The following is a 27,633-nucleotide window of genomic DNA, read 5'->3' on the forward strand; positions in this document are numbered from 1 at the left end:
TTCCCAAAAACAAGTTTGACACAAACAGTTTCAACTTTTTCAAGTACATTAATATCGTTATTAAATTTTCAATTCAGAAAAAAGTAGCGATGCTTCAATACTTTCAATGTGTCGCAATTTTCAATACCGTTATATGTTTTAACATATACGAATTATATTTACTGCGTACAAAATGATCAAAAATGTATTGTATTTCTCTTGTTCTCTGGAAATATATATTGATTATAGTATATATAACTAGTCGTTAGTTGAGAATTTATTTCAGTATTATTTGTATTTGTTTCACCAGTTGGTTTCGATAACGCTTGTACGAGAATTGGTCGCGAATGCTATCCGCCCTTTCTCTCTATAATATTTCTCCGACAAGAGTTCCTAGCCGCGCCTTGGTCTTAAAGGAAAACTTGGGCTTGGAAACAGCAACAACAGCAACACCCCTAGATTAATCTAAGACTCTCTTGCGTTCTCGCTAAGGTTTCGCAGCTTCGTGCACTCCTGAAACTCCCAGTATCAGCAAGCGTAACTTGCCACCATCGCGCGAACAGCCCAAATTAGTATTTACTGCACTGTTATTCAAATTACCGCGTAAAAGTTCTAAAACATCAATGTTGACTTCTTTCGCGTCTCTTCTTCTTAAACACGGCGACTTCCCTGAGACTTGGCTCGTTTGACGCAGTTTCCGGGGATCTCACAAACACATTTTACGCTAAATAAATGCAAATCTTGTAGCACTCACGGGCGACTTATATTAATTATGAATATCGATTAAAAGGTATCTTGGTACACGGATATTGTTCTTTTTATATAATGTATTTAGTATCAAGATTGATTGTGTGCCGTATTATTAACGCGGTGCTCTAAAACCGGTACTCCAATAACTGTCACGCGAAGGCTATCTATTTTACTCTTTGCTAGACTAACATTTTATTAAAGTCACCGAATCTTCACAAAGCGTACAAAGCGAACCTGTGTATTATTTATCGTTTCTTATTACCTACATAATTTTATTCGAACAATTTCCGCGCTTACATTTCCTTCAATGTTATTAACTGATGTTTATTTCGCTAATCAAATATAATACGTGAATATAAATTCCTATACATTGTTTTACAAATAACAATGCATTATAAAAGAGAAAATAGATTGCATTTAAATATAGTCATAATCAATACTGTTTAAATCTAATTTTGTGAGGATTCCCTTTATCATAAAATACGTCCGAATAATGACGCACGCAGTGCATTTTCGGCAGTATGAGCTCGCGCAAAAAGCCCTTTTACAGCGTCGATTCGGCCGACCAGCCGATATGGCAATATAGTGTACGCGGTCAAAGAATCATATACGGTATTATTGGCACAAAGGCTGCCGTTACAAGCTACAAATTACCCGCGAGCCAGAGGCAACGGCCAAAGTAATAGTGCTACGGCATTCGACAGTAAGCCGGCTTAGAGGACCCTCTGCCACGATACCGGCGCACCTTCGGCGTTATGCTAACTGACACTATGAGCTACTTTGCATTAATCGTCCCAGAGAAGTTGCCGCGAATACGGGGCATTAAGCTCGGCTTTTCCCGTGAGGCCATGCCGCTCAGTCAAACGCAAATGCCGCCGCAATAGAAAAGGATGGTTACCGGATCGTCTCTTATCCAACCCGACGAGACAAAGTGAGAATTTAGATAATATAGAAATTTGTACGTTAATTACAAAATACCCTGTTAAAGTATCGTACTCACATCCCGTAAAAAATACCCACTAATTATACTCACAGTTATTTAGTAGGATAAACTCGGATAAGATGACCATAGAGGAAAGATGGCCAACACATGTTCATTCGATGTTTCATGGCGAGCTAGATTGAAAGAACATAGGTTGGCCATCTTACCCGAGTTTACCCTATATTTACAGATTCAAAATAAATTTTTATTTTTGATACCTTCGTACATTAAACAAATATTTTTCGAAAGGGGAACATCTACTTAAGATTTAATAATATTCAAAATTTTCCGTACATATATATATATATATATATATATATATATATATACACACACACTGTCTAATAAGATATTGAATTCTGTATAAACGAACGTATAAATTATTTAATTGTATTTTAATGTCGGAAAACATAATTTTGCTGACAAATATATTCGCGCACAATTTCCCCGTCTTACTTCAGTAAGTAAATCTTTGAATATCACTGTGGCGCGGCTGGACAGATTCTATGAAGAAATCAATGGAAAGATCTATGGAAATTCCTTTTCTTGGCTCGACTTTGCGGGAATGGGAAGAACAATGCGCCGGCCTGGGAACATCTTTTATACAATTATAGTTTTTACGCGACGCGATCCGCCCGGAAATATGGACGCGAAAGGGGATGGAGACAGGCTCGTGGCAGAGGTGGCGCAAGGAAGAAGAAAAAGGAGCGACAAAGAAGAGACGAGGGAAGAGAACGAAAGAGGGTAGATAATAGCCAGGGTAGAATTGTTCCAAGAGCAAAAAACCGATCCATCCCGAAGTGTTATCGGATGGCAGCGACGCTCGCGAACCGAGTACTGCTCCGCACCCTCTTTCTGAAAATGCCTCTAGGAGAAAATTGCTTTATTCGCGCAGCGTACACATGGCAGTACCAACTGCTGCACCTCGACATCCGTGATAAGCACCGCACACAATTAATCCATTAATACCGAAAATTATTTTCACAAAATTAAAGCTTCTATTTTCAAATCTTTAAAGCGACGAAATCAACAAAAATATTCTTTTATAATTTAGGAACAAAAGCTATTTTTGTAGTTCACTAGTTTAAGTGTATAAAATGTACAAGGTAAGTATAAATATCATCATTGTATTAATATAGCTCTTGACATCGGCCCAGGGGAGCAATCATAATTCATTCAATAAAAGACGCTTCTGAAAATATGACGAATACAAGCAGCTTCCAGATAGGAAACTGTAATTGCGTCTAATTCCAGCACGATAATAATTGCAAAGCTGGCGTTGTAATGCTTTCAAATCAGAGTCAAATGCTTTTTCGTCCCGTTCCCGGAAAGACGAGTGTCCTTCGCGAAAGACGTGGTGCTACAGTTGGATAAGTATAGGCGAAAAGGAGGAGAGAGGAGAATTGGATGGATGAAACGCTGCAATTAAACACTGTGTGCCCGTTCGCTCCGTTATAACTATGGATACCTGACCTAGATTCAACATGTAACAACTCCTACTTTCTCTTTCAAGTCTTTCGCAATTATTTTCTCGCGATTTATCACGGAAAGACATCAACAAATATTGGCAAGTACGATATCGTTCAAGAAAAATTTTAGTAATATTCGAAATACATTTCGAATATTTTGAAGTCATCTGTAAATATGAAATCTTAAAACCGTAATTGAATTTTATCAATATGCATAATTATAATAATAAAATTCATTTTGCGATGTCGATCGTAGTTGCCAAGTAGGTAAAATGTACGTGTAAAAATATTATTTATCCTTATTATAAAGAAAATTACTTACAGAATTAATTTTGGTCAATCAAATATCGTAATTTTAAAATATATATAATATTGGGTATATAAAATGTGACATAAATCAAACATATATACCTACAATCAAACAATTTTCTACGTCGCGTACATGTGAATAGGATTACTGGTTGATGGTCTGAAAACAAGACCGCGACTGATGAAGTGAGCAATCCAGCTTGGGAAATAGTTGGGAAATGTTGGAAATACTTTGCGCGCAGAGTCCTTCCGCGGCGATATTGCATTTCAACGTGGAAAGCAGAAAGACGAAATTAGACGCCTTAATGCTCCCGTGCATTAAGGGGTTTCCCACTCAACCTCACCGACATTTCCAGCATCCGCAATCGACGATAACCGTCGTGATTTTTCAACTCTGGAAAACTTTAAAAAAAGAATTGCTCGCTCTCTCAATATCGCATAGTAATAATATTTTCCGTATATACATTCCTGCAGTGTAATACGCGTAATAGACATTATATTATGAAAATTAAACATTTTTTTATTATCATTTTATGCATTTTCACATACATGAAACAATATGAAAATTATTTGCCTCAAATTGGAGAATGTAGCATGAAAAAGCTGCTCTCGAATAATATAATTGATCTCTTTGATAAAAAAGAAGTTAAATGTCAATATACAATTTTTTTAATAGTTAGTTCTAAATCTTACAAAGTTACTAGTCTTATGGCAATATAACAGTACAAATATCTAAGAATCCTTTGAATATATCAACAGAGGCGAGATATTGCACTTCGAGATTCGAAATGTCGTCATATACGGCAAGGATATTACGACACAATATTTTCATACTAGAAACGCAATAAAATGCGGTTTTCAAAAGAAACGTCAGGTATTAGTGCATCAGCAAACATCAAAAATTATAAAATTGCAGGATAAAAGACGATAATACGAACGAGTGAGTTTACAATTCTCTTTTACGCGCGTGCTGCACATCCAGGTGGGCCGCGCTTTTCTTTTGCCTTTCAGTTCCCTTCAAAATGTATTAATATTTAGAAAAATTACATATTTGCGCCAGGCAGCATTATAACCTGCCACGTACGTTAAATCGTTGCTCGCGCAGAAGCGGACTGCGCCGTTTCGCTGGATAAAAGGCGCAAAATTCGCGCGCGTAAGTAAAGAAGCGAAGAGAATGCCGTAGCAGAAACACGGCTGGGAGGAAGATGAATGACCGCGTGGCGGGCATGTAACACGTCTGTAACCTGCAACGCCGCCGGACGTTTTTACAGCGTTAGCTCGGTTACGTATCGTCAGGGAAGACGGGACTAGAGAGGAGAGCGAAACAGTAAACATGGGACGAAACTGCAGCCTGCGTACCTTGCAGCAACCGGCTCTTTCTCTCTCTTTCCCCCTACCTCTCTTTATTATATAGAATATATAGATACATATACCTGCATGTCAACGCAATTTTTGTAAAAGCAAATAATCCCGGCATTACTTCTACTGTCGGAGTGGTGTTACAATTACATTCGTAACAAATTGAAAATTACAACGAGAGAATTTGATTTTTTTATTACAAAAAAATCTGTTCATCCTGCTTCCAATTTCGAGACAAATATGAAATATTGTGCAAAAGAGGAAAAATGGTTTACCATATTTTTACAATCTCTTATTATAGCTAAATATCGATATTAAATATTAATCGACATTGAATGTATAAGGCTACTTGAGCTTTTAAACGGCAATTACTATTATTTGTAAAAACATTCATAAAAATATGACGGAGATTTAAAACGAAGAATCACAAGTACTTGGTAACATAATTTACACACGCGTAGATAAGAATGGTCAACCTGTCGACAGAGTTACTCTTCCCCCATGCGCGAATGGCACTTTTATCGGTGTTGCAAAGTAGGCCGAAAAGCGTCTTCTGCTGACGCTCTCAGAATACGATAGCGTATCCGAATATACGAATTCAACGTCTTGGAATTTAATATTTCCCTTTCTGGGAGCACGGAAATGCCATTAAACGGTCCGCGAGGAACCACCAAGTCGTGTTCGTCGAATCGAAAGTTTACACAGGCCTGCCGGCTTCGACGCATATATGGTATGCGCACGCGTCTCGAATGCGAGATGAAAGTCAGTTTCTATCTAGCAAGAGATCGAAGTAAGTATATACATCATGCAATACATCCGCATATATCTCATGCTCTAAATACATATGTACATACTGATTTACACAAAAAGCGAATTGTTAAGGCGAATTGATATATGTACATCGATATCAATATATATATATGTTGAAATATGTTATAAAATCACAAAATTGTCGAATACGATCACGGCGTTAGACACGATTGATGAACGTACAATTTACTTGTTGTATTATAAAAAAAATCGCAATAGTAATTGTGACTTTAACTTATAACAATGAAAAAAGTTCGTTTATATTACGTATTAAAGATTAAATAAACCAAAAGATTATAGCAATGTAGCATGATAGTTCTTCCTGTAAAATCAGAATTTTTACTTGCATTTCTTTCTGATTATGTGAGTCTATTAATTAATCATGATTTTAGAAAATTAAGATAAATTTTTACACTATAATAATAACAAAATTAAAAAGTCGAATAAATGTTAGAGCAAGTTACGACAAATGCACGAAATAAGGCACACACACACACACACATACACACACACACACATGCACGTTTATCTTCTATTAGTCTCTTAGATTGGTTTGATATAGTATGTACAGTGAAATTATTAAAAACGGTGGTGAGACACGTGCGCGTATATAATTATTTTAGTATAAACAGATTTTAACTAAATTTAATAATGATTTTCGTTGAGTACAATTAAGTATGCATCGATTCTTCAAAGGTGATCGAAAATACTCCGACAAAAACGATAATCAGGTTTACAATTTAGAAATTTACAGCAGAGCCAATTTCCCTTATTGATGAATATACGAGAACAGTTTATTTTCGTATGTGCAGCACAGCACATTCCTATGCTATTCTCGATCCGCGGTCTTGTACCGTTGCGCTAAAAAGTCGTTCGCTCGTTAACGGCAGTCACAGTCTGCAATCGTGAAAAGAACAATTGTAGTAGCCAACGCAGAAGAAATTTTAGCTTACCAAAAGCTTTTTCATCTGCTGCCATTCTGTAATTCTTGCCACGTCTATCATCCAAATCGAACGTACACAATAAAAAAGTGAAATACAAGCTAACTATTACAGATAATATTCTAAATTGTAACAAAAAAAATGTTTTAAATTTCATATTTTTAAAACTACTTAATACTTTTAATACTCTTAGTTTCATTATTTAAAGATAAATTTAATATTTTTAGAACAGATTAAAACATTAAAGTAAGGAAATAAAAACCTGAAGTATATTTTTACTATATTTTAGAATATTATTATTAATACACGTATACCTACATAATTTTCTCTTCGATTATGTGAAATTTTCCTTTACATAAGTTATGCTTATTTAATGATACCTCATATAGGACAATCATGCAAGAGGACAAATAATGCTCCGGTGCAAGAGCGCTCTCTCTAAAGTTTGACAATAGCATTTTGCCGTCATAACGCCATACGACGCAAACGAAGTGATATACGTGCAGACAGAAATGGTACGATAAAAGTATACCCATAATGTACCAACAGTTCTATTTTTTCATCACGACAAAACACTCGGCGACAGTCGACAATGTTCATCTGCTTTTGTAGTTTTCAAAGCGACTTTATGTTTCTACACGCTCACACCAGTGAGTATTTTACATTCTCCATCAATGTGTGCATCAAATGTTACTAAAACTGTCGAATCGAATAAAAAAATTATCGAAGTAATAATAAAAGAAATTTAAATGGAGTTAGAGTCGATTTTTATTCCTGTCTCTACTAATAATAAAAACATAAGATAAAGTTATTTTTTGCACTATGCATTTCTGCATATTTCTGCATTTCAAGAATATAATTGATAAATACAGAAATTATATTTTTATAATTTATATATTTTATATAGATTATATTTGCAAAAACTTTTATTCTCTCTCGCAGAGTATTCTAATTTTTCTTATGTTTTGAAAAATATATAAAAATAAAAAAGTTGTATCTCTACTTCGTAACTTATATTTATCTAATTCAAATATATTCATTATTCCTTACAACCTTCATGGAAATATTTCTAATAATAAGCGGATAATGAAAATTTTACTACTGAAAAAGGGCATGCCCATAGACATAAAGAATGCAAAATATTTTATTACTTTATAACTCTGTATTAACAATTATTAATATTTTAATTATTCCATATGTACAAACTAATAATACGCGTATCCTTCAAGAAAATCTTCCTCAAAAGACATTATATGTAATTATACTATTAAGATTTTAGTATCCCCCATCTACTATGTATCCAAAAGTCAAAAAAGATGTAGGTATGTCAACTTCGAATACTTCTGCACCATGCATCTCACACACGCACATACATTATATATATTTATTTATTTATATACTTATTTCGCATAGAAATTTTTCGTATTATTACGTAACCGAAAGGCACCGTAAAGCAAAAGAATCGCTCGAGCATGAATGCATATACATGTATAAAATGGCTCAGAGGTTAAGTGGTGAGTACGGGCGCGCATAACGGTACTAATGTACATTTAATGTCTTAACTTTGAATGCGGTTCGCGGCCCGCCGCGAGATAACATTTTAAATATGTTTTTGCATTTATGCGGCTGACCGACCCTCGCGCCGACACGTCCGCGTCGCGAGAAAAGAGGGCGCGCGTTGAACGAGGCGAAGGAAAAAAGAAAGTTTTTAACGCAACGATTGCGAGCTCGACTACGTTCCTCTACCCTTCCCAAAGCGCACCAGCTAAGGTACTTTTTCCAAGGGATTTCCCTCTGCCTTTCCTCTATTTCTCTTTCTTTAGTAGAAAAGCTGCATCAAGAATCTACGATCTTACTGTCGACCGGGGAATACCAGAAGTTTTTCCATTCGCCACAACGACAAAAGAAACGAAGTGGCGCAAGAAACACCCTTATTTGACTCTAACATGAACGAATTTTAGCGGATTCCATGAGAACTTATCAGAGATCGGCAGTTACAATTTCCGAATATTTATTGTAAATGTAAATGTAAATGTAAATGTTGTTTTATGTTAATTTTAGTGAATTAAAATCCAGTATTTTTAGGCCCAGTTTCACAAACGTCTAAGGGAGACGTTAGAAAATGACAAAGAGTGAGTTAACCTAAGGTTAAAAGTTAACCGACGTTTGTGAGACTGAACCTTAATGATTAAAAAGTGAACAAAAACATATCGTAAACAAAAAAATATTTTAAAAGTAAAATTCTTCTCCTTTCATCTCGTCAAATAATCTCTTGTTTCTTATCAATCTCGATCTTATATTTATAAATATTTCTATATATTCCTAAACGAAGAAGATTTGCGATCAATTTAAAGATTAAACTTGAGATTCTCTTGACTTCTTGAAAATATTGGTTGAATCATATTTATGATTTGAGAAACTTTTCTTGAAACGAGATGTGACGTACAGAGAAATCTATTACGTAATATAAGAAAGTGTATATACGAGCGATCAACTTGTCTTGTTACTGACATCATTTTTCATACTGAATGAAAGAAATCTCGATCTTCACGAATAAACAAACATAATTTAAACAGCACTATTGTATGAAGCTAATCATGAAGATAATATGTAGTGTCATCTTTTTTAAGTACGCATTTTAAAAACTGTACTAAAATTGTAATAGAATTATTTGTCCACAGATAAAACGGCATCAAATAAATTATCGGAAGCGGTAATTGCTGTATGAGCGTTCATAGAAAATGTCACGGATTGAAAGTACTCATATATGCATTTGCTTTTTTTTTTACTTATTCTTAAGCTACTTTATCGCAAAAGTTACCATTTGCTATTTATTATTCACAATCGTTGCGAAGTAGACTTTCATTGTATAAATCATAAATCTTTCAAGTTGTCACTTTACAGTTCGCATCATTCAGTCAATATAGTTTCACTTTCAGATCGGTTAATATAATGCAAAAACAACAATCCATCACAGAATTTCTACGTTATTGCATTTAAGAATACATATAATTACAATAGATTGATTAACATTTTGCATTATTTCAAGTGTAAATTATTTTTCACAGTTTCATATTTCAAACCATTATTACATTTTATTACTATTGCAAAGTCTGCATTGTTTTATATACTACACTATTTTATATAAAAATCCATGTTTTAAATTTTCAACTTGCACCGACTCCTTTAAGCCAACAGAATAATCTTTTTTAGCACATTTTGATATGTTATAATTTGTGGTAATTTTTTTTCTTTCTTCGTGCAAATCAATAATTTGCGTTCTTTTTTTTCCTTTAAGAATTTGAATCAAGATTATTTAACAATGTTATTCTCAATAAATATGAATACTTCATATCTGTACTGCATAAACGTAAAAAAAAAGAGTATTAAGACCAAGCTAAAAGGCACGTCTGTAATGTGTTCTCTAAATGAGTGGTATTTCGCGATAAATTTCGCGTTGTAGCGTATCACGCTATTCTGTACAGTCTCATTGCTCCATTCAGGGCCGCCTGCTAAACTGACATTATTGCGCGTAACGCCGAGTGCACGGCGTATTCGAATTTATTCGGTGTGCAAGCCGTCGACAGGTTCGTTCGTATGCATAGCCCGGCATGTTGATTGGCTGGCACGCAAAGTCGTGCTCTCACGCCGGCAAAGTCCGCCGTCCATGGCTGTTCTGTGTCCCGCGCCGCACCAGGCGGATATTGCATACACGCGTTGTATTAATATGTATTTAAATTAGTGCCTCAAAGCGATACGAAATTACGGCGTTCGCTGCCATAGACGGCTGCCAACGAATTACACACGAATTGCTTAGGCCGATCCTGAACGATGCCGGCGCGCGATGTCACCGCAATATCAAAATCCCATAGAGCTTTCGCACCTCTAGGATAATCATATCGTTAATTTAGCGTAAACTTGTTGCAAAAATTCACAATTCTGACTTCTATTTGTCCGTTTTCTATCTACGTGAAGGCAAGAAAGTAAAAGCGAGAAAAATCAAACGTATATTGAACAAGTGTAGTGACAGATATTCTGAATACTTTATCGGAGCAAAAAGAATTTTTAATTAGAAAATGCGTAAAGCGTGTCAGGTATGTAAGTTTTATAATTGCCGGCACAAGCGCATCATATACATTTATAAAAAATTTATTTACAAAAAACTGCTAGATACATTTATAAAACCAGATGGGGATAAAATTACGTGCATTTGATTTTAACTATTCCTATATCATTGTTTGTATTAATCGTATTTTTTGTAATAAATAATATAGAGGCAAAAAATATAATGGCTTATATCACAATTGCAGATATTATACTCTCTGACTATAAACAGAAGTGAAAAACGAAACATATATGATGTAATTAGTTTACACAGATCGAATATGAAAACGAATAAAAATAAGCTTCAAATCCACGATTGTGGCCCGTAATCGTCGATCTCATATGAATCTTGAATATCAAAAAACGTATTGAGTAAAGTTTTATTTTGTGACAGGGACGGATCACTATTAAATTGGAAATCAACTGAGTGCAGTTATTTTCGTAAAAAGCGGAATAAATATTTTCGTGAAACCTGATATTGTTAAAATATTATACCTATTTTGTGAGACATTCCGTAATATTGCGATATTTGAGGAGATAGGCCTCCTCCTCCTCTCAGACTCGTTTGTACTTACAACTCTCGCGAAAACACGGATAATTATGATCGCGCGTCTTAATTAACACAATATAATCGCACGATATTCTCGACGTTAGATACACAACGCGCATTTTTCTGTTACAGATTGCGACCGAAAAGTAACAAAAAAGTTCCGAAGTCCGAAACTCTGCGATCCTTTATAATCACTCGACATTCCGCACTCTCAATAGTCTCAATTCGAAAGTAACGAACAAATTACGTTTGAGAAAATTTAAAGCGCAACTGCGAAATACATTTACTGAATTTAAAATTAAAGTTGTTAAAAAAAATTATTATTAGCGATACAAGTAAAACAGTAATTTATAGCTGCAATCTTTTATCGCTTCGACTCCTTCGATCCTGTGAACTGAACACCGCGCGAAATAAATAGCCGATTCATTTACAGTCGTTAATCGCAGCAGCTAATTAAACGCGCGGGCGTATAGCTGTTAATTGTTCGTAAAAAGTAATCACGATTCAATAGATAACGCGGTGATACACGAAGCGGCTCCCGCTGCTACATATACTACATACTGGCTCGAGTGAAGTCGCACGGCCTCGCGCGTACACAATAGCGCGCCATCAAAATAAACGCTAAGGCCGCGTGCCAAACAGTCACGAAAAATTCAACGTATTAATAAATGTACGCGGAATATTCTTTTTTTTCGCGTTTTAATGTAATTCCAATACATTAACTGTAATCGCATATTTTACACCTTGTTTTGCAGGCACATTAGCGTCGCCTGAGATAACTAGATATTAATTAAAACAGTTTTATAAAGTAAGAATTATAAGTAAGTATTAATTAAAGTAAGAGCCGCTCCATGTATGTCGTACTATCTCTCAAAATAGTTGCAAGAAATATTAAAAAATTCTAAATGGTTTATTTCACAATTGTTACAATACGCGATTATTAGCCCGCGTAATTTAAGTATTCGTAAAACGTTGCGCGATTTATTCATCTGAAGTAAAATTTGAAACGATAGAAAATAGAAATTATAAGTTACCGTTTCACTGCTTCGATATGAGAAACGGAATATCCAGTGTATAATACATTAAATATTTCAAAGAAACAAGATTAACTGTGCGGTCTTGATGTTTGTTTTTGTTCTGCTCAAGCTATTCATTTTAATGTAATTTACCTACTTCTTTAGATTGATAATTTACACGAAATAATGTACGAATCACCAGATCGAGTCATTTGGATAATGAGAAACCATATTATATCGATTAGGTATTAATAATTAATTTAAAAAAAACGGAACATTTAAAGTACAATTATTTTGTAATATGTCAGATATTTCTCGGCAGCGAGGCTGATTGCCGTGTGGTCTTGATGTTTGTTTTAATAACGAGGCGCGCTAAGATATACGCGTAAGGCTGCCGCGCATCGAGTTATCGTTCGCACAGCGACAGTCGAGTCAGCAGGTAGCAGCGAGGGCTGTTCCGTGTGTCGTGATATTACTCTCTCAACGTGGGGACAAGTACCAGAAGATATTAAACATCAGCATCATATTAACAGCAAAGTTAATATGTTATTATGGTAAAGTTATTATAGTAAGTAGTTATTATTAAGGATTCGGTAAACGCAACGATATTTCAATCTGATTGAAGCAGATTCCCTTGTCAAATTGAGTTTTCGAGTAATAATATCTCTATCCCAATATCACATTTAAACCAGGAGTTCGAAACTCAATTCGGCGCTAAATTTATTCAAATTTAAGCGTCGCCAACAAGATAATGCCCGTAAATGTTGTGACACAATAATTCATAATTCTTATTTTCTTTCATTTGCATTCCTACTCCAAACGAATAAATCCGGAATCACCGATAATTGATTCAATAAATAGCTGTTGCTTTGATACATTTACGAATCACTGTATACAAATTATTGGCGAATTATTGCAAATTATTTGCACATTTTCTTGTTTTAACGTCATTTCAAGTAATTGATATATTAACTACTTGATTTGAAAGAATTACTAAACGTATTCTTTTTTAAGTATTTACAGAAATTAAGAAACTTTATCTTCGTTCTGATAAAAAAAACTACTTATGTATATTAATTTATTATTGTTACTTTTAGTTTTCTATCCAAAAGAAAAAAATTGATTTTAATATAACGAGTTATATCATTAGGCAACTTTACATACGCAACAAGATAGCTAGATCGTAACTGTCAGTAGAAACTTGCAGTGATATAAGCAAAAATATTTTTTTTCGACTATTGTAAAAAGCACGCAAAATCTCAGCAATGTCGAACTCGGTGTATCGGAAACGGAAATCACAAAATTGTTGTCGTATGAAAAAATTACGTCGCATTCATCTTGAGATTGATGGAACACCGCCGTGCAATACATCATACAACTGCGGAACAGCAGAAACCCTTTAATCGCGAAATCAGGAATTAGTAATTGCGAAACTAGTGAATGTCGTACATCATTCGAATGCTCGTATAATTTTAATTGATTGCACCTAGGTGCGTTACTCAACCAAATATCAGAATTTTAGAAAAATTTGATCACCATCTGTATTGTAACTTATCCTCTGTTTGATACACATGACATGTATGGAAATATAAAAAATAATTATTTCTGTGCATCTACAGTATACTCTGTAAGAGCAAGCAGAAAGCAAAGAAGAGTGTCGTGAAACTCATTACAAGAACGTTGTAGTTTTAATTAGAATATTACAAAGTTATATCAGCAGGTGTAGATCCAATTTAACACAGATATTCGCCGCCAGCTTTTGTAAGACACGGAACCCAAAGCGATTTTATTATTCTTTGCTTCCCTCTCATTCTCTTTCTTTCTTTCTTTCTTTCTCGTTTTATATCTCACTCAGTGGCCCTTTATTTCATGCCTTTCTTCGTTCTATCTCATTTCCTCATTTTTAGTCATTCTCTCTTTCATCTCCTCCGACCGAGCGTTACCATCGGAGCAAAGTAGATATTGTTACGTCAAATCGTTTAAAACTTAGAGAATAGCCACTAAAGCAAAGCAAAGTTTACTCCGGAGCTCTTTTATATGTCCTATTAGAGAAGGTGTGGAAGAGACTAGCTTATTATTTAGCGATAATTAAGCTTCTAAAGGAAGATTCGAAGATATCCTCAACTTTCCTTCTATTGAACGAGCGAGAAACGATAACGCGGCGAGATATCGCACGCTGAGCGGAAGATTGATTAACGCTGAATTGAAAGTGCGCAATGTGCATTAGCTCGGAAAGCGTACGATTTTCTTAAATAGATATTCTATTCACATTTTTAACTCGAGACGATATATCGTATCGATTCAAAATGTCAATAATATTGCACGAATTCAGATAAAAGGAAAAATAAAGATTTTCAGGTTATATTTTGTATCAACTATTCATAACTTCGCGCTCGTTCTTCGCGTAATGAGATTCTTCAATTGATTTAGAATCAAAGAAGAGCAATGAATAGCACGTATCGACGTATAACGCAAAAATGGGTGATTGGATGAATGGATAAATTGATTAAAAGTCGAGAGGGAAGCGTCAAATTTTCGCAATTAACTATTCGCAATAAACAGCCAGCTTAGGATTTAGAGAACAATGGTATGCGGTACAATCCTATGATTTTGCAACGATTCTAACAGATGCTGCAATAATCGCCTTTCACCGTTCATACGTGACAAATCCATGTAATTAGTATACGCATGCTGTTCCACGTTTCGTGAATGTTATGAATTATCGTTACAATTCTAATTGTAATACAATCGTGCCTTATCGAGCAGTAATAACGTTTGGACATTATGTGTTAGGCCCCCAGCTAATTTATCTTTGGTAACAGAGCATAATTAACGAAAGTGAAGCCTTATGTAAGTTTATAATTTCAAATACCGAAAATAATGCCAGTATCAGCATTATATACAAATCCGAATATGATATCGCGATATTTGTGTAGAGATCGAAACATAAATACGAACTAAACTCGTAATATTTGTCACTGAGTAAATATTGTAAATCGGAAAATTAAATTCGCTAGAAGCATATAGATATATTCGGACATTTATGCCCCATGGCAGATTTAATCGTGTTGTATCGTATCACATATTGTATTATTACCTCTATGAATGTCCGAAAATGTCTCACGTTTAAATTCCAATATTATTAAGCATGCTGAAATATAATCCACGTACCTTGGCACATTATTGTGATAATATGCAGGATACTGATGGTCAGGTATCGACTCCTTCTCTGTCGGTCCGCCATTTTTCCGTCGATATTCACTTTAAGTTCCGAAGCTAATCTGTAATAACAAAAAGTTTGATTAGAAAAAGAAATTATCAAATTTTTGTTAAATATTTTTCTCACATTACATTACTCTTGAATTTATTTAGATTATTTTTCAATAAAATAAAGTGAGTTCAAGGAAAACATGAAATATTCATAAAAGCGATATGCATAAAAGCAAGCAACGAGACGTGTTTATCATTAATAATATAGTTTACACGCCGGCATTACATGCTACTCATATCCGTGAGTTCATAGATAATTAGTGGTGCAGATTATTAGTGGTCTTCAGCAAATAACCCTATTCTATCATTAAAGGCACGATATAAATCTAGTACAATACACGAGCGCGAGGAACATATGTACACGTCAATCCGGCATAATGTGCACGAACCGAATGCATATTGCAATGTTGCAATATGCCGATTGGTCGGAAGCGCACACAACCGTAAAATCATTAACGCATGGCTAAGTCAGTGTAATACACAAGGATACGGTAATTAACGAACGTCCAATGTTAATCAGACTTATCGACTTGAAATATGTGAACATCGTTCGACAAGATGCAACTCTGCTATTTATGATCCAGATTGTGTACTCGATATCGGTACGCTCCAATGATTACTGATAGTACAAAGATTATATTAGCTAAAAATGATTTAATGAATCAATCTATAATTATTTTACATGTCATCTCAATATAAGCTCAATTATATAGAGATGCGTACATAGTATGTTATTCAAAATATAAATATGTAAATAAAGACTCTGAGTGTGATAAGAGTCCTTTTTATGCACACCCATACGTATGACAGGCTTTTCATTTAATATATGTCACGACATATAGAGCGATGTACTATCTACCATATACTCTGCATATACACGCAACAGATTTCATATCTATCATCTTCTTGTGATTACGAATTCCGTAATTTGATTTTCTTTTAGCAAAGATGTTATTAAACACCGACCCTCCTGTCTCTTTTTAATATTATCAGATATCTTCTAGATAAAGCTCGTAACGCAACAAAAGTTTTTACAGACCATTATACTTGGACATTTAGAGTGCAAAGAGCCTTCTAATATTACGCGCGTAATGCGCAATTCATAATGTTATCACGAGTTTTACTGGATATATAACAGGGATTTCCATAACGATGCTACGTTGATACTCGAGTAAAATGGCCTGCGTCGCCACAACCCTGAATTCACTTCTACTATCGCGCTCGCTCCATAATTAGCAAACTCAGTTACGTAACACCGTTATAGTAACGCTCGCGTTCCTTTATCTATTTTTCTCGTAAACTTGTTCGTGACAGGCTCATGGAAAAATGCTTCGCATGGATAGCTCCAGGCGGTTCTCTGTTAGTGCTATTTCTTCTATGTGCAGTGATATAGAACAATATGACCGTTGATAATTTAAAAAAAAAAATAGTAAATATAGTCTAAGAAAATCGCAAAAAAAGATGAATTAAATACAATTTTGCTGTCCTCCAAAAAATATAAAATGTTAAATGCCGCAAAGAGAATATAATTAAAATATCATAAGTTATTATTTGATTATTAAAATTTTACATACGAAACATTTATAAGTTAACAATTTTGTATCTATATAATAAAAGTGCAAATAGGTTAAACGAGAATTGATTTTGATATATCACAACCTTATATACCTCTCGAAAAAATGCAAACAAAGAATATATGCAGTTGCTAAACGTTGAGATTTCCGACACCTTGATTATATGCAAATACATAAGCGTGTCACGCAAGGAGCCACGTAGTTTAGGTATCTTCGTGTTATGTCACGTCTACTCGGTGAAGACCGCAGTTAGTGCATGCTAAACTTTGAAGGCATACACAGCTATGTTTACGCTCGAGAAACGAGCATCCGAGAGACCAAACGCCGAATAGTTATAAGATGCATATATCGAAGTTGAAACAAAATTTTGATATTAATTCTTTTAGCAGGGAGAAGTATCTTCTTCCTACTAAAACTTATTTTGAGCACACATTGCTATTCTTAGCTACATAAAATTATATAAAACGCTAATTAAGAATATAATAAATGTAAAAAATTATATATTTATTGTATTCTTAATTTCAAGGAATTCATAATGTAAAGACACAGGATTAAATGTCTAAATGAATTAAAAACGAACAAAATAGGGAATTATTAAAATATTGCATCTAACTGAACCAATACAATAGCATAGACAGAAAAGCGAGTACTCTAACACACATGTCACATATCTATCCTCATTTTTACTTCCTAACTGCAGAACATTATCGTCATTTTAATTTCATCGTTTTGATTTTAAAACATTATAACGAATACATTGTATTATACAAATCGTAACGTCTCAATTCTTAATTAATTAATATTACGACAGCACTCTATGTTCATTCGGGCGCTAATAATGATCGTTATGGCGCTCGAGCAATAACGCAATTGCTATGGCACCGTTTGGTAATTGGGCCAATTAGAAATTTGAGCAATTACCAAACTATGCTATCAATCGCGCTATTGCCTCAGCGCTACAACATTACCATCGCGCTACTGTTTACAGTTGCTGTAATGCCAGTTGATCTCTTTTAACGGCGCGTCGATAGTTTAATGCAATTGGACTGGATGCTCGGTTAGTAGTACAAGTCGAGATTCGTCGCGGCGCGGCGCGGCGCGGCGCGGCGCGTCGCGCCGTTGCGTCGCTCCTGCATGGCTGCGACTGTCGAGATTTACGAGGCGATTTACAAATTGGCGGTTATTGTGCCCCGTTTCGGAACGAAACTGTCCCCTAAATCAAAACGTCTGGACGTTCATTAAACGTCAGGCCAATCCGGGAAATCGGCCGCTCGCGGTGCTTCCGCCGTACCACCGACGTCCGTTACCACTGTCTCCTCCTTCGTCTAGCCTGACCTAGCGCTGCCACCACTTCCGTTATATGCGTCTGCAATCCCATTGCGCCGTGACGGTACGGCACGCTCCAAATTTGTCCGATCTGTCGTCGATACGCGTAAATCGGATGACGGCTTGTTTTCCCGAAACAACGCCAAAAACTGTGAGGAGTAAACACGCGATGTCAAAAGCAGTTAAATTTTTGTGAGACCGTAACGTCCGCGTATGCCGACATAGTCAGCCCGTCGACTTAAATCACGCCCCATTTATATCAATTAATTGACGCATCGCCGTGATTCTTCACTTAATTTTTCAAACTGATCTGTATCCCTGTTTTTCACGATAATAGAAATTGGGATAGACGAATTCGTTTCTTAATGCTAAAAACTCAAATCAATCAGAAAGTTGTTGATGCTTATTCACATCTTTCATACACAAATATTTAGTTTTCGGAAACATTATATATATATATATGTGTGTGTGAATTAATCGAAAATCAAATCAAGGTTAGTGATTTTCATGAATGACTTCCAATTATGATAATTAATTTATGGCATCGATAATCGAACAATATTACATTCGTATTCTGAATTAATATAACGTTATAGACAGAAAAGGAAAGGAAGGAAATACAAATCAATCAAGAATATAATATTAGTAATAAAGAATATCTATAAAATTTGTTACGTATAAGATACTAAAAACTACACGTACCGATTTCAACATTTTGTTATTAAACTATTACAGCGATAGGTTTTTTATCACTTCCGTGAACATTAGGTATTTAACGAGCGACCTTAATAACATACATAATTAACTCGTATATCGTAAACATAAAAGCAGCCGAAAATATCGACACAATTGCCTCCATGAGCCGAGAGATAGCTCCGGCCGCAGCAAACCAGCAACGTTCGATACAGGACGACGTCTCTATTTTCTTTATGACGGACATTACTTTTATTATCCATCGTCATAAAAGCACGGGTGAGAAAAACAACTTGGGCAGAAGAAACGTTACAACGACTTCTTGCTACACGACGCGGACGATCGCCAATATCCAACTTGGTATACTCGTCTATCGAAGCGTCTTTTTTTGTCTATCTGGCGATTAGCGACTATGATATAATCGATGAAAAAGTGGAACGGACGCGATATCAAACTTCAGTTGGCTACTTTATACACCAACAACAAGACAACAATTTCTTATAAGTATAGGACGAGGTAAAGCTAATATTTCTCTAACGTTTAAAAATTAAACATTTTCGAAAATTAAAATTATGTTTACGTTAGCAATTAACGAAAAAATGTTCCATTCAATTTGCAAAAAATGTCTGAAGATTCAAAATTTGTCAAAATATTCGTAAATAAAAGCAGAATGTAACAAGTTATGTACATCATATTTTATAGGCAGATAAATTGATACTTCAATCGGTGAACTTTTACAATTTGCATGCAATAATATTAGAGTAAAAAGTTGCCAAAACTTGTCCAATTGTAAGTCATCGGAATTTTTATATAGTCGTCGGATGCGCGCGCGTGTATAAGGAGCAAGAATGGTATCGCGTCGATTGAAAGTTTGCGAGGTAAGGAAAGTCCGGTCTTTCGATGAACGTCTGTCGAGAACTGACTCGTAATAAACGTAGCTGCAGAAAATACCCCCCCCCCCCCCCGATAACTTTATCGCCTCGCTGATGCGATAAATCTCGTTAATTCGCACGATTTAAGCAAAACATACGATACCTGATAATGTCAACTGGTTAATAAAATATATTACGCAATTTTGAAAGTGTTATAGCGTTTTAGCTGCAAACTTATAACAAGGTTAACTGCATCTTAAAGCACATTGTACACAATGGATCAATTTGCCCCACAGACTTACTAAAGACTATTTTTTAATACAATCAGTAATTTTTTATCTTTATATTATATTAATCTCAATTTAATATCTGAGATTTTTGTCTTATATAAAATACGGAATTCCATTTATTTTATCCGTATCAAATATTTTCATGCATATATCTGAAAATACATTAATATATCAATTTTTTTATCTAATACGATATATGGAATATCACGATATAGAGTTTCACAATATATGTATATGATGTAAAACTCTATATCGTAAGATTATCTTGCTAACAAATCTAGATTTAATTATCGAATTAATTCCCAAATTTTAGCGGTATTGAACATCGCTGCGTACGAAACGCGCATCCGGGGAAAACATAACGATGTCTCGGGTCGAATCATAAATTCCCGGTTACAGGCAAGGGGACGTATAATTGCGTACGTTGTGTTCTCGATATCAGCGTCTCGCCGCGATCCCATCCCACGGCGTCGTGGATCTCCGCGCAAAACTCCACGACAAATCGTAAACGCGAACGCGCCGCGCGCAGAACACGGCAAAACATTCATAATTGCATTCCGGAAGTGAACAGGTTGAAAAGCGGCCCGGCACGTATTCTCGGTATCAATTCTGTAGCCTCGGATAATTGCTGACACGCGATCCGAACCATGTTCTGGTGTGCATGCATCTGCATAGCCACATACGCAGTTATCACTATGCCGATGCGTATACGCACGATTACGAAATACGACGTATTATGCAATAACATTAAAAATACTATCACTTTTTCTCCTTCAATTTCATAATACCGCTATAGAGTGCTTTAGTTGTTTGACATTGATTCACTCAGGTTTGAGAAATTGTTAAAACAAGATAAGAGCAAAACGTTTATGGGGCGGGAATGAGATAAGAAAAAATGTCAAAAAAAAATTTAATTTTCTTGGTAACATTATATTTCTGTGGACATAAATCTTTCTTTACACAATCAGGTAGTCTTTATATAGCATATACCTATAGCATTCTTCTTTCCATTAAACGGAACATCTAGTTTCACCACGGGATTGTATCTTTTTCTTGAATTTTCCCACAAAAATGATTGAGAACTCAGTCGCACCTCGAACAAGTCTCGAGGACAATCGCAGCTCAGCTCATTTATCTATTATTAAAAGTTTTTAACTACCGGCGTCGAGCGGCGGCTACAGACCACGTTAAGACGGCGAGGACGAGAAAGGCGGAAAAACGATAAGAAAAGCATAAGAAAAAAAGACCTGCAAAGAGGAGATGAAACTCTTTCACGGGAGTTTCTTCCGAATACAACGAACAACCGTAAGAATGAGCTCATTCAGATCAGCATTTCTTAACGAGGAAAGTTGCAGTTACTAACGGGGTTTGTGTACACCACGATAAACAAGATCTCGAGATTACAGAAACTCGACGACCATAGGCGTGTTTTGTGTAAGTCAAACGAATAGCATTACATTTATGCGTGACAATCCATATTCAGAGTCGAAGAGCGCATAACGTAAAAGCATGATAATATGTAATTATCGCGTGCTTATTTTCCAGCAACGAAAGAGATTCATGAATACACTACTCAATCGACAACACGTATGTTTTTGTAACTCTTAAGAGCTCTTCGACTCGAGTGCCGAAGTACCAACGTCCGAGTACCAAACGAGAACCGTTCGAAATCATTGAGGGAAAGCCGGAGTGGTGTCAAGAGAAAGAGAGAGACAGAAAATGTGAATGAAATGAGAAGATCGGTGACGTTAATTATTCATTCTCGAAGTATTAGTTAATTAAATTTTTAAAGAATAATAAATCAAAATAAATATGTCGAATCCGACGTGATTGATTTTAATGACTGAGCGTCGAAGTAATCATCCTGATTAATGATATATCAAGAGACACGGTATAGTGTCTCACGCCAAGTATACGCGCAACGCGAAACCGCCCCGTGTATCTTTACGCGAGTTATTGATAATACTTTAATGAAACAGTATCATGTAAATAAAATAAAATAGTGATAAATACACATAAAATAGTATTAAATACACGTAATGTAATACATAAATCTTGTTAACCTGAGGTAATCTTTTTCTTTGCCAGTAATAATTAACAAAGGAGATGGTTTAATTCCATCCAATTGGCCATTTATTAATTTTATTCAAATACACGTTGTGTATTTGAATATTATATCAATAATCTTGTTAACCTCAGGTTAACAAGATTTATGTATTACACGTATATTTAATACTATTTATCATTATTTTTTTTATTTACATGATACTGTTATACCTCGAGTTTCCTAATAATGTATCATTAATCAGGAAACTAAAGGTTAACCTCGAGGACAGACAATATGAAAATTCATAATTTGAATTATTTTTAGTATATTATCAATTTTTATAATTAAGAGGTTCCGTAGAACTCATTGTAAATCTATAACCTAGTTTACACTTGAAGGACCACAAACCATGGTCGAAACGTTGTGTATTTGAATATTATGTTAATAAATAACCAGTTGGGTCGAATTAAACCATTTCCTTTATAAATCTTAATTTATCATCGTATATCATGGAGAACGTTGTAAGTTATTTAATCATGACACTTTGACTAAACGCCCTACTAAAACTAAAAGTAGCTACGCCAAGTGAAGCCGGAAGGTAGTAATCGAACGAACGGAAGGGAATAGTAACGGCAATAGTACTCCATAACGCTCGACTAAATTTAATAAATAGGCACTTTCGAATTACATGATCGGATTGGTCTATAACTCTTTCCGGTCGCAGCTCCAAATCGCCGATACGTTAACCCTGTATATCCCCCGAACAAGAGATAATACGTACTTTTTCACGGAAGTCCGTGGATTTCCGAGGACATATCGTCGACGATCTTTGAACCACCTTTGACCGCGCCGCAACTATCGACGTGTCGACGATGCTACCAGTGCGATGTCCGGATGTTCATGAAACATTTGTTTCACTACACTTTTGCGACGGTCCTCTCGTCGAATTACAAAATCGCGTAGAAAATCACCGTTGTTTCCACCGTGCCAGAATAGATCGCCGCTGAAGCACTCGTGCGCTATTTTGCTCTCTGGTATTTTTCAATTATGTTTACGAACGACGACGGGTTTCGGACAGAATGAGCGATTAGCGCCAATAGTTCCGACGGTGCAGCCGCGTGATTTCTTCGGTACTTGATAGAAAGAGCTTAATATATTTATCTTACTTGAGAAATTTATATTTGCGTTTATTAAAGAAAAAGAAATATTTCCAAAACATTTTCTGTCAAAATTTATCCAAGATCTTTTCTGTCAAGTCTGGTTTATTTAAAAAAAAGATAGAAATAAGAATAAAATCATTTTTCTTTCATAATTTAAGAAAAGAAAAATAGATATAATCGTATTTTATCTAATTAAAAATAAATTATGAAAGAATGTACGCAACAGTTGGTAAAACTATTCTAGCAGTTATCTTAAAAATAATATCTTAATTGTCACATTCACCAGGTTCAGCTAATATTTAATAATATTCTTGGATCTATCGGAAATATTTAAATTTTATCGCTTCTTTTGAATAGGAGAATATCTCTGCTTCTGCCCTTTATACCAAGCAGCAAAGATTTATCGGCGTAATCACGCGTACGGTACACGCCGGTGACAACACGATTATTCGTGGCTTCTGATCGGCGACGTACGATCGATTCGGAAATATTATACTTCCGGGACAAGCGGTCGCCGAGCAAACGATCGTCAATGTACGTCATAAATCTATCGAACGATCCGCACGCCACCGGATTTCGTACGAATTCACGCTTGAGCCAAACCGGTGCCGAATCGTTAATCAATGCCGAAAAAGAGAACGCACGTATCTTTTATCGCGTAAGAATTATGCGCATCAAGCGTCATTATCGCGATGGCATAAAGTATACTCCATTATTTTTTGATAATAAGAATAGAAAATACAAAACTCTGGCGGGACGGTAACATCACGAAATCAAGTCAAACCGAAGCGAACGACGTTCGATAAATCGATAAGTCGTTGAAATTATGTATCAGCGATTGTGAATGAGTTATTCCGAAAACGATACAGGTCCAAGACTGGAAATTGTTGAAATAAGGATAACGGCTGCTCTGGTCCTCCAGTATAAAAACTTACTTTCAGATAATATTTAGGTAGTATAGTATCGTGTCGAGGCGTTACAAAAAATTAATTGATAGAAATTTTTATAACATCGCGAAAAATATGTCAAACTTAAAAAATAACGAACTTGTTTTATTTTCAGAATAATTGACTTAATTTTTTGAGCATTATACATCAAAACGTGAAAAGGGGCTAATAAATAAGTAACTTTCAAATACGTTTCCGGTTAATCGCCCAAATTGCGAGAAATCTCGATGAGGCCACAGTATAACTGCAAAATCACTGATACATCAGCACGCTACGTACGAACGCGTTGCGTCAAGATTGCGAATTCGGAATCGAACGTCCGTCAAGAAAACTTTGAGATCACGTGATCCGTCAACCCTCGTCGTTAGTTTCAAGTCCTCCAATCTTCCTCGTACACGTTGCTCGACGTGTAACACGAGAACATACCCGACCAATAAACCGATCCCGAACTTCTTTTTGCCCTCGGAGCGACAATCGTTCCGAAGGACAAGAACGAAGAAAGCAAAAAACTCGTGCTGCAACTTGTCCCGGCTGATCACGCGCGAACTTACGACAAGATCCTTCGTCGGATCCTCTTCGAAGAAGAAGAAGAATCGAAAATCGCGCACCTGCGGAACTCCGAGTATGAGAAACAGAAACCCGATCTCAATGCGCCCGACGAGAACTTCGAAAAGTTCGCCACTACGTCGAGTGTCAGGCCAGTTTTTCGTCGGGGTGAAGCGCGAAGCACCCGCACCAGGCACGTGCGAAAATAACGCGGACCGACTGACGACGATCAACACGACACTCCACGGCGAACTTATCACATCGGAATCCCGAAAACCCCTTCAGCCACGTCGCGGCTACTGCTGCTGAATGCTGGCTGGTGCTGATGGTGGTGCCGGTGCTACTGCTCCACACCGCGTATATACCGCACGATGAACACGGACACGCGCGCTCAAGCCTGCGCGAGCGCAATGCCGGCGACGATTCCGGCAGTGTAGGGGGTTGTTTGATGCCTGCCCCTTCGGCAGATACTTTTACCGGCGACGCGCATCTCGTCCGTGCGCAAGAAAGCGCGTAAGAATTGCTGCCGATCCAACACAAGAATCGTCAACGATAAAGAAGAAGATAAGGATATAAGACCTTATTTATGTTAGGGGTTACTTTACACCTGCAAGAATACGTCATAATAAAATAAGTACTATGCCTACAAGGTGCTAATCAAGAATTGATCAATATCTAGAAAAGTATTTCATAACTCTTAAATTTGTTAATATCCAAATTTGTTGAATATTAGTTACTTTTCTTGAATCTAATAGTTTTAAAACCATTTATCTAATATAACAAAAATTATTTTTGCAAGAGTAAAAAAAGTTTTTAATAAAAGTTGATTAATATAGAATCGGTGAAGAATATTAGTTTCGTCAAAAATATAATAACGTTTTCATTATTTTATTAAAGCAAAAATGTTGATGGACGTTATGTCTAATTTATGTATAATATATTTAAAAGTTTATTATTCCGGATATCTGAATATCGACGTATCAAAACAACGTTTGGATAACACGTTAACAGATACGCGAGTCAATCTTTATTAACATATCCGGCTTTTAATGAGAATTGTCATAGATATATTATAATTATTTAAATAATATAATGCATCATCATTTAAAAAATTTATTATCAAACATTCTGTTTTCACTTATGCCAACATTCATTAAATTAATTTCCTGCATATCTATCTTTAACGATATTCTAATCATAACTACGAGAAAGATTGGATCAAGAATACACTGTCGGAACGAAGATTTTCTTCGGAATATTAATGATAAAACCCATTTTCATATTAGTGTGAATAATCTTATCATTAATTATTATCATAGATATAATTAAGATTAAAACCATAACACCGACAGAATAGTAGCAACTTGCAGAAGTAGATATTAAAAATAATGAAGTTTAAATATTAAGACTTCAATTATCAAAGAAATAGAATTAGTTAGGTATCGATGTTATAAGATTATTTCTCCTACAAGATACAAGAGGACACATTTGTTTATTTCGACGTACATGCGCCAGTTGTCGAGTCCCAAAAATTATTAGCACTGGAAAGTCACCATACCCTAGTAATTTCCATCACTCCCTTGAGAGCGTTAATTAAACGAAGGTAAGAAGAGTGAAGGTGAAGCGTAAGGCAACGCCATGAAGAGTATCGACAAGGAAGCGGAAGAATTCCAGGGAACAAAAACATCCGACAGGAGTCGGTAGCGGCAAGTTGTTCGCCGTATCTAAAACCAGCGAGATCAAACGCATTCACGCAGCCCGATTTCGTTTGACGTCCATCGTCTGGAAAACGCTTTCGCTACGGGAACTGCCGCGGAATCCGCGTCTTGACGTCCCTTCAGTACGGTACGGAGCTGCTGCCGCAATATCTTTCGGCGTAACATACAGTATGGTGGTGGCTGTAACATTGTCGGACGCACGTTGCCGCTCAGTTTGCGCACACCCGCGTATATCCTCGGTAGTACATCCTCCCCCTCCACCCCCCACGGATCGAGCGTTACTCAGTCGTGAGGAATTCTTTGATACCTATCTACCTACCTCGCAGGGAAATGTTTCGCCAACCACCGTTCGCGAGATTCCGCGAGATACCTCCGGGACGCGTACACGTGTATGTATACTCGGCGTGCTAAAACGTGCGTTTACCGCATTCGGAGGTCTTTACTGTAAACAGATCCAATAAGCGCAAGTATGCACCACAATCCGACTGTAATAAGAGGGAATGAAATTACTGTTATTTATATAACGACAAAGGGAAAGCATCGTCAGAAACAACGAAGGCAATACGTATCGTATGTAATACCTTGTCCGTGTAAGTAGAATCGTTTTATCACCTGGACCTAATGAGATCATAAACTTGGATTCGGTATTTGTAAAGGACGCAACTTTTGAGAAGATCGATTATTTGTTTCTTCTTGAAAACGATTAATTAAATCGCGAAAACTGAAAGATTTTGTCTGTATACTCATGTTTTGTAGATCTGTACGTATTTTAAATATTTCGATCAATGTAACACAATAAATTCATAAATAATTAAGCGCCGTTGGCTGTAATCCCAATCGGAAGAAATTTATTATCCATAAGAAAGAGAACACAGAATTATAACGTGTAAATTCCAAGGGGCAACGATTATCCGAGTTGAA

At 35.9% G+C, this 27,633-nt stretch overlaps 1 long non-coding RNA gene across 5 annotated transcripts in view; it reads right to left on the reverse strand.

Moving 5' to 3' along the window:
- Nucleotides 1-25,358, reverse strand: part of LOC139770772 (uncharacterized) — a 114,489-nt gene extending 89,131 nt beyond the window's left edge. The window contains exons 1-3 of one of the 5 annotated variants that reach the window (XR_011717812.1): nucleotides 24,875-25,358; nucleotides 23,123-23,474; nucleotides 15,441-15,550 (exon numbers count right to left, since the gene is read on the reverse strand). This is a non-coding gene — a long non-coding RNA (uncharacterized lncRNA). The other 4 variants (XR_011717816.1, XR_011717815.1, XR_011717813.1 and 1 more) reach the window with 4 other exon arrangements.
- Nucleotides 25,359-27,633: the final 2,275 nt, after the last annotated feature.

The sequence above is a fragment of the Temnothorax nylanderi genome, unplaced genomic scaffold, assembly GCF_030848795.1.
Source record: "Temnothorax nylanderi isolate EJ_2023f unplaced genomic scaffold, tnyl_v1.0 TNYL_tig0032_pilon, whole genome shotgun sequence".
NCBI lineage: Eukaryota > Metazoa > Arthropoda > Insecta > Hymenoptera > Formicidae > Temnothorax > Temnothorax nylanderi.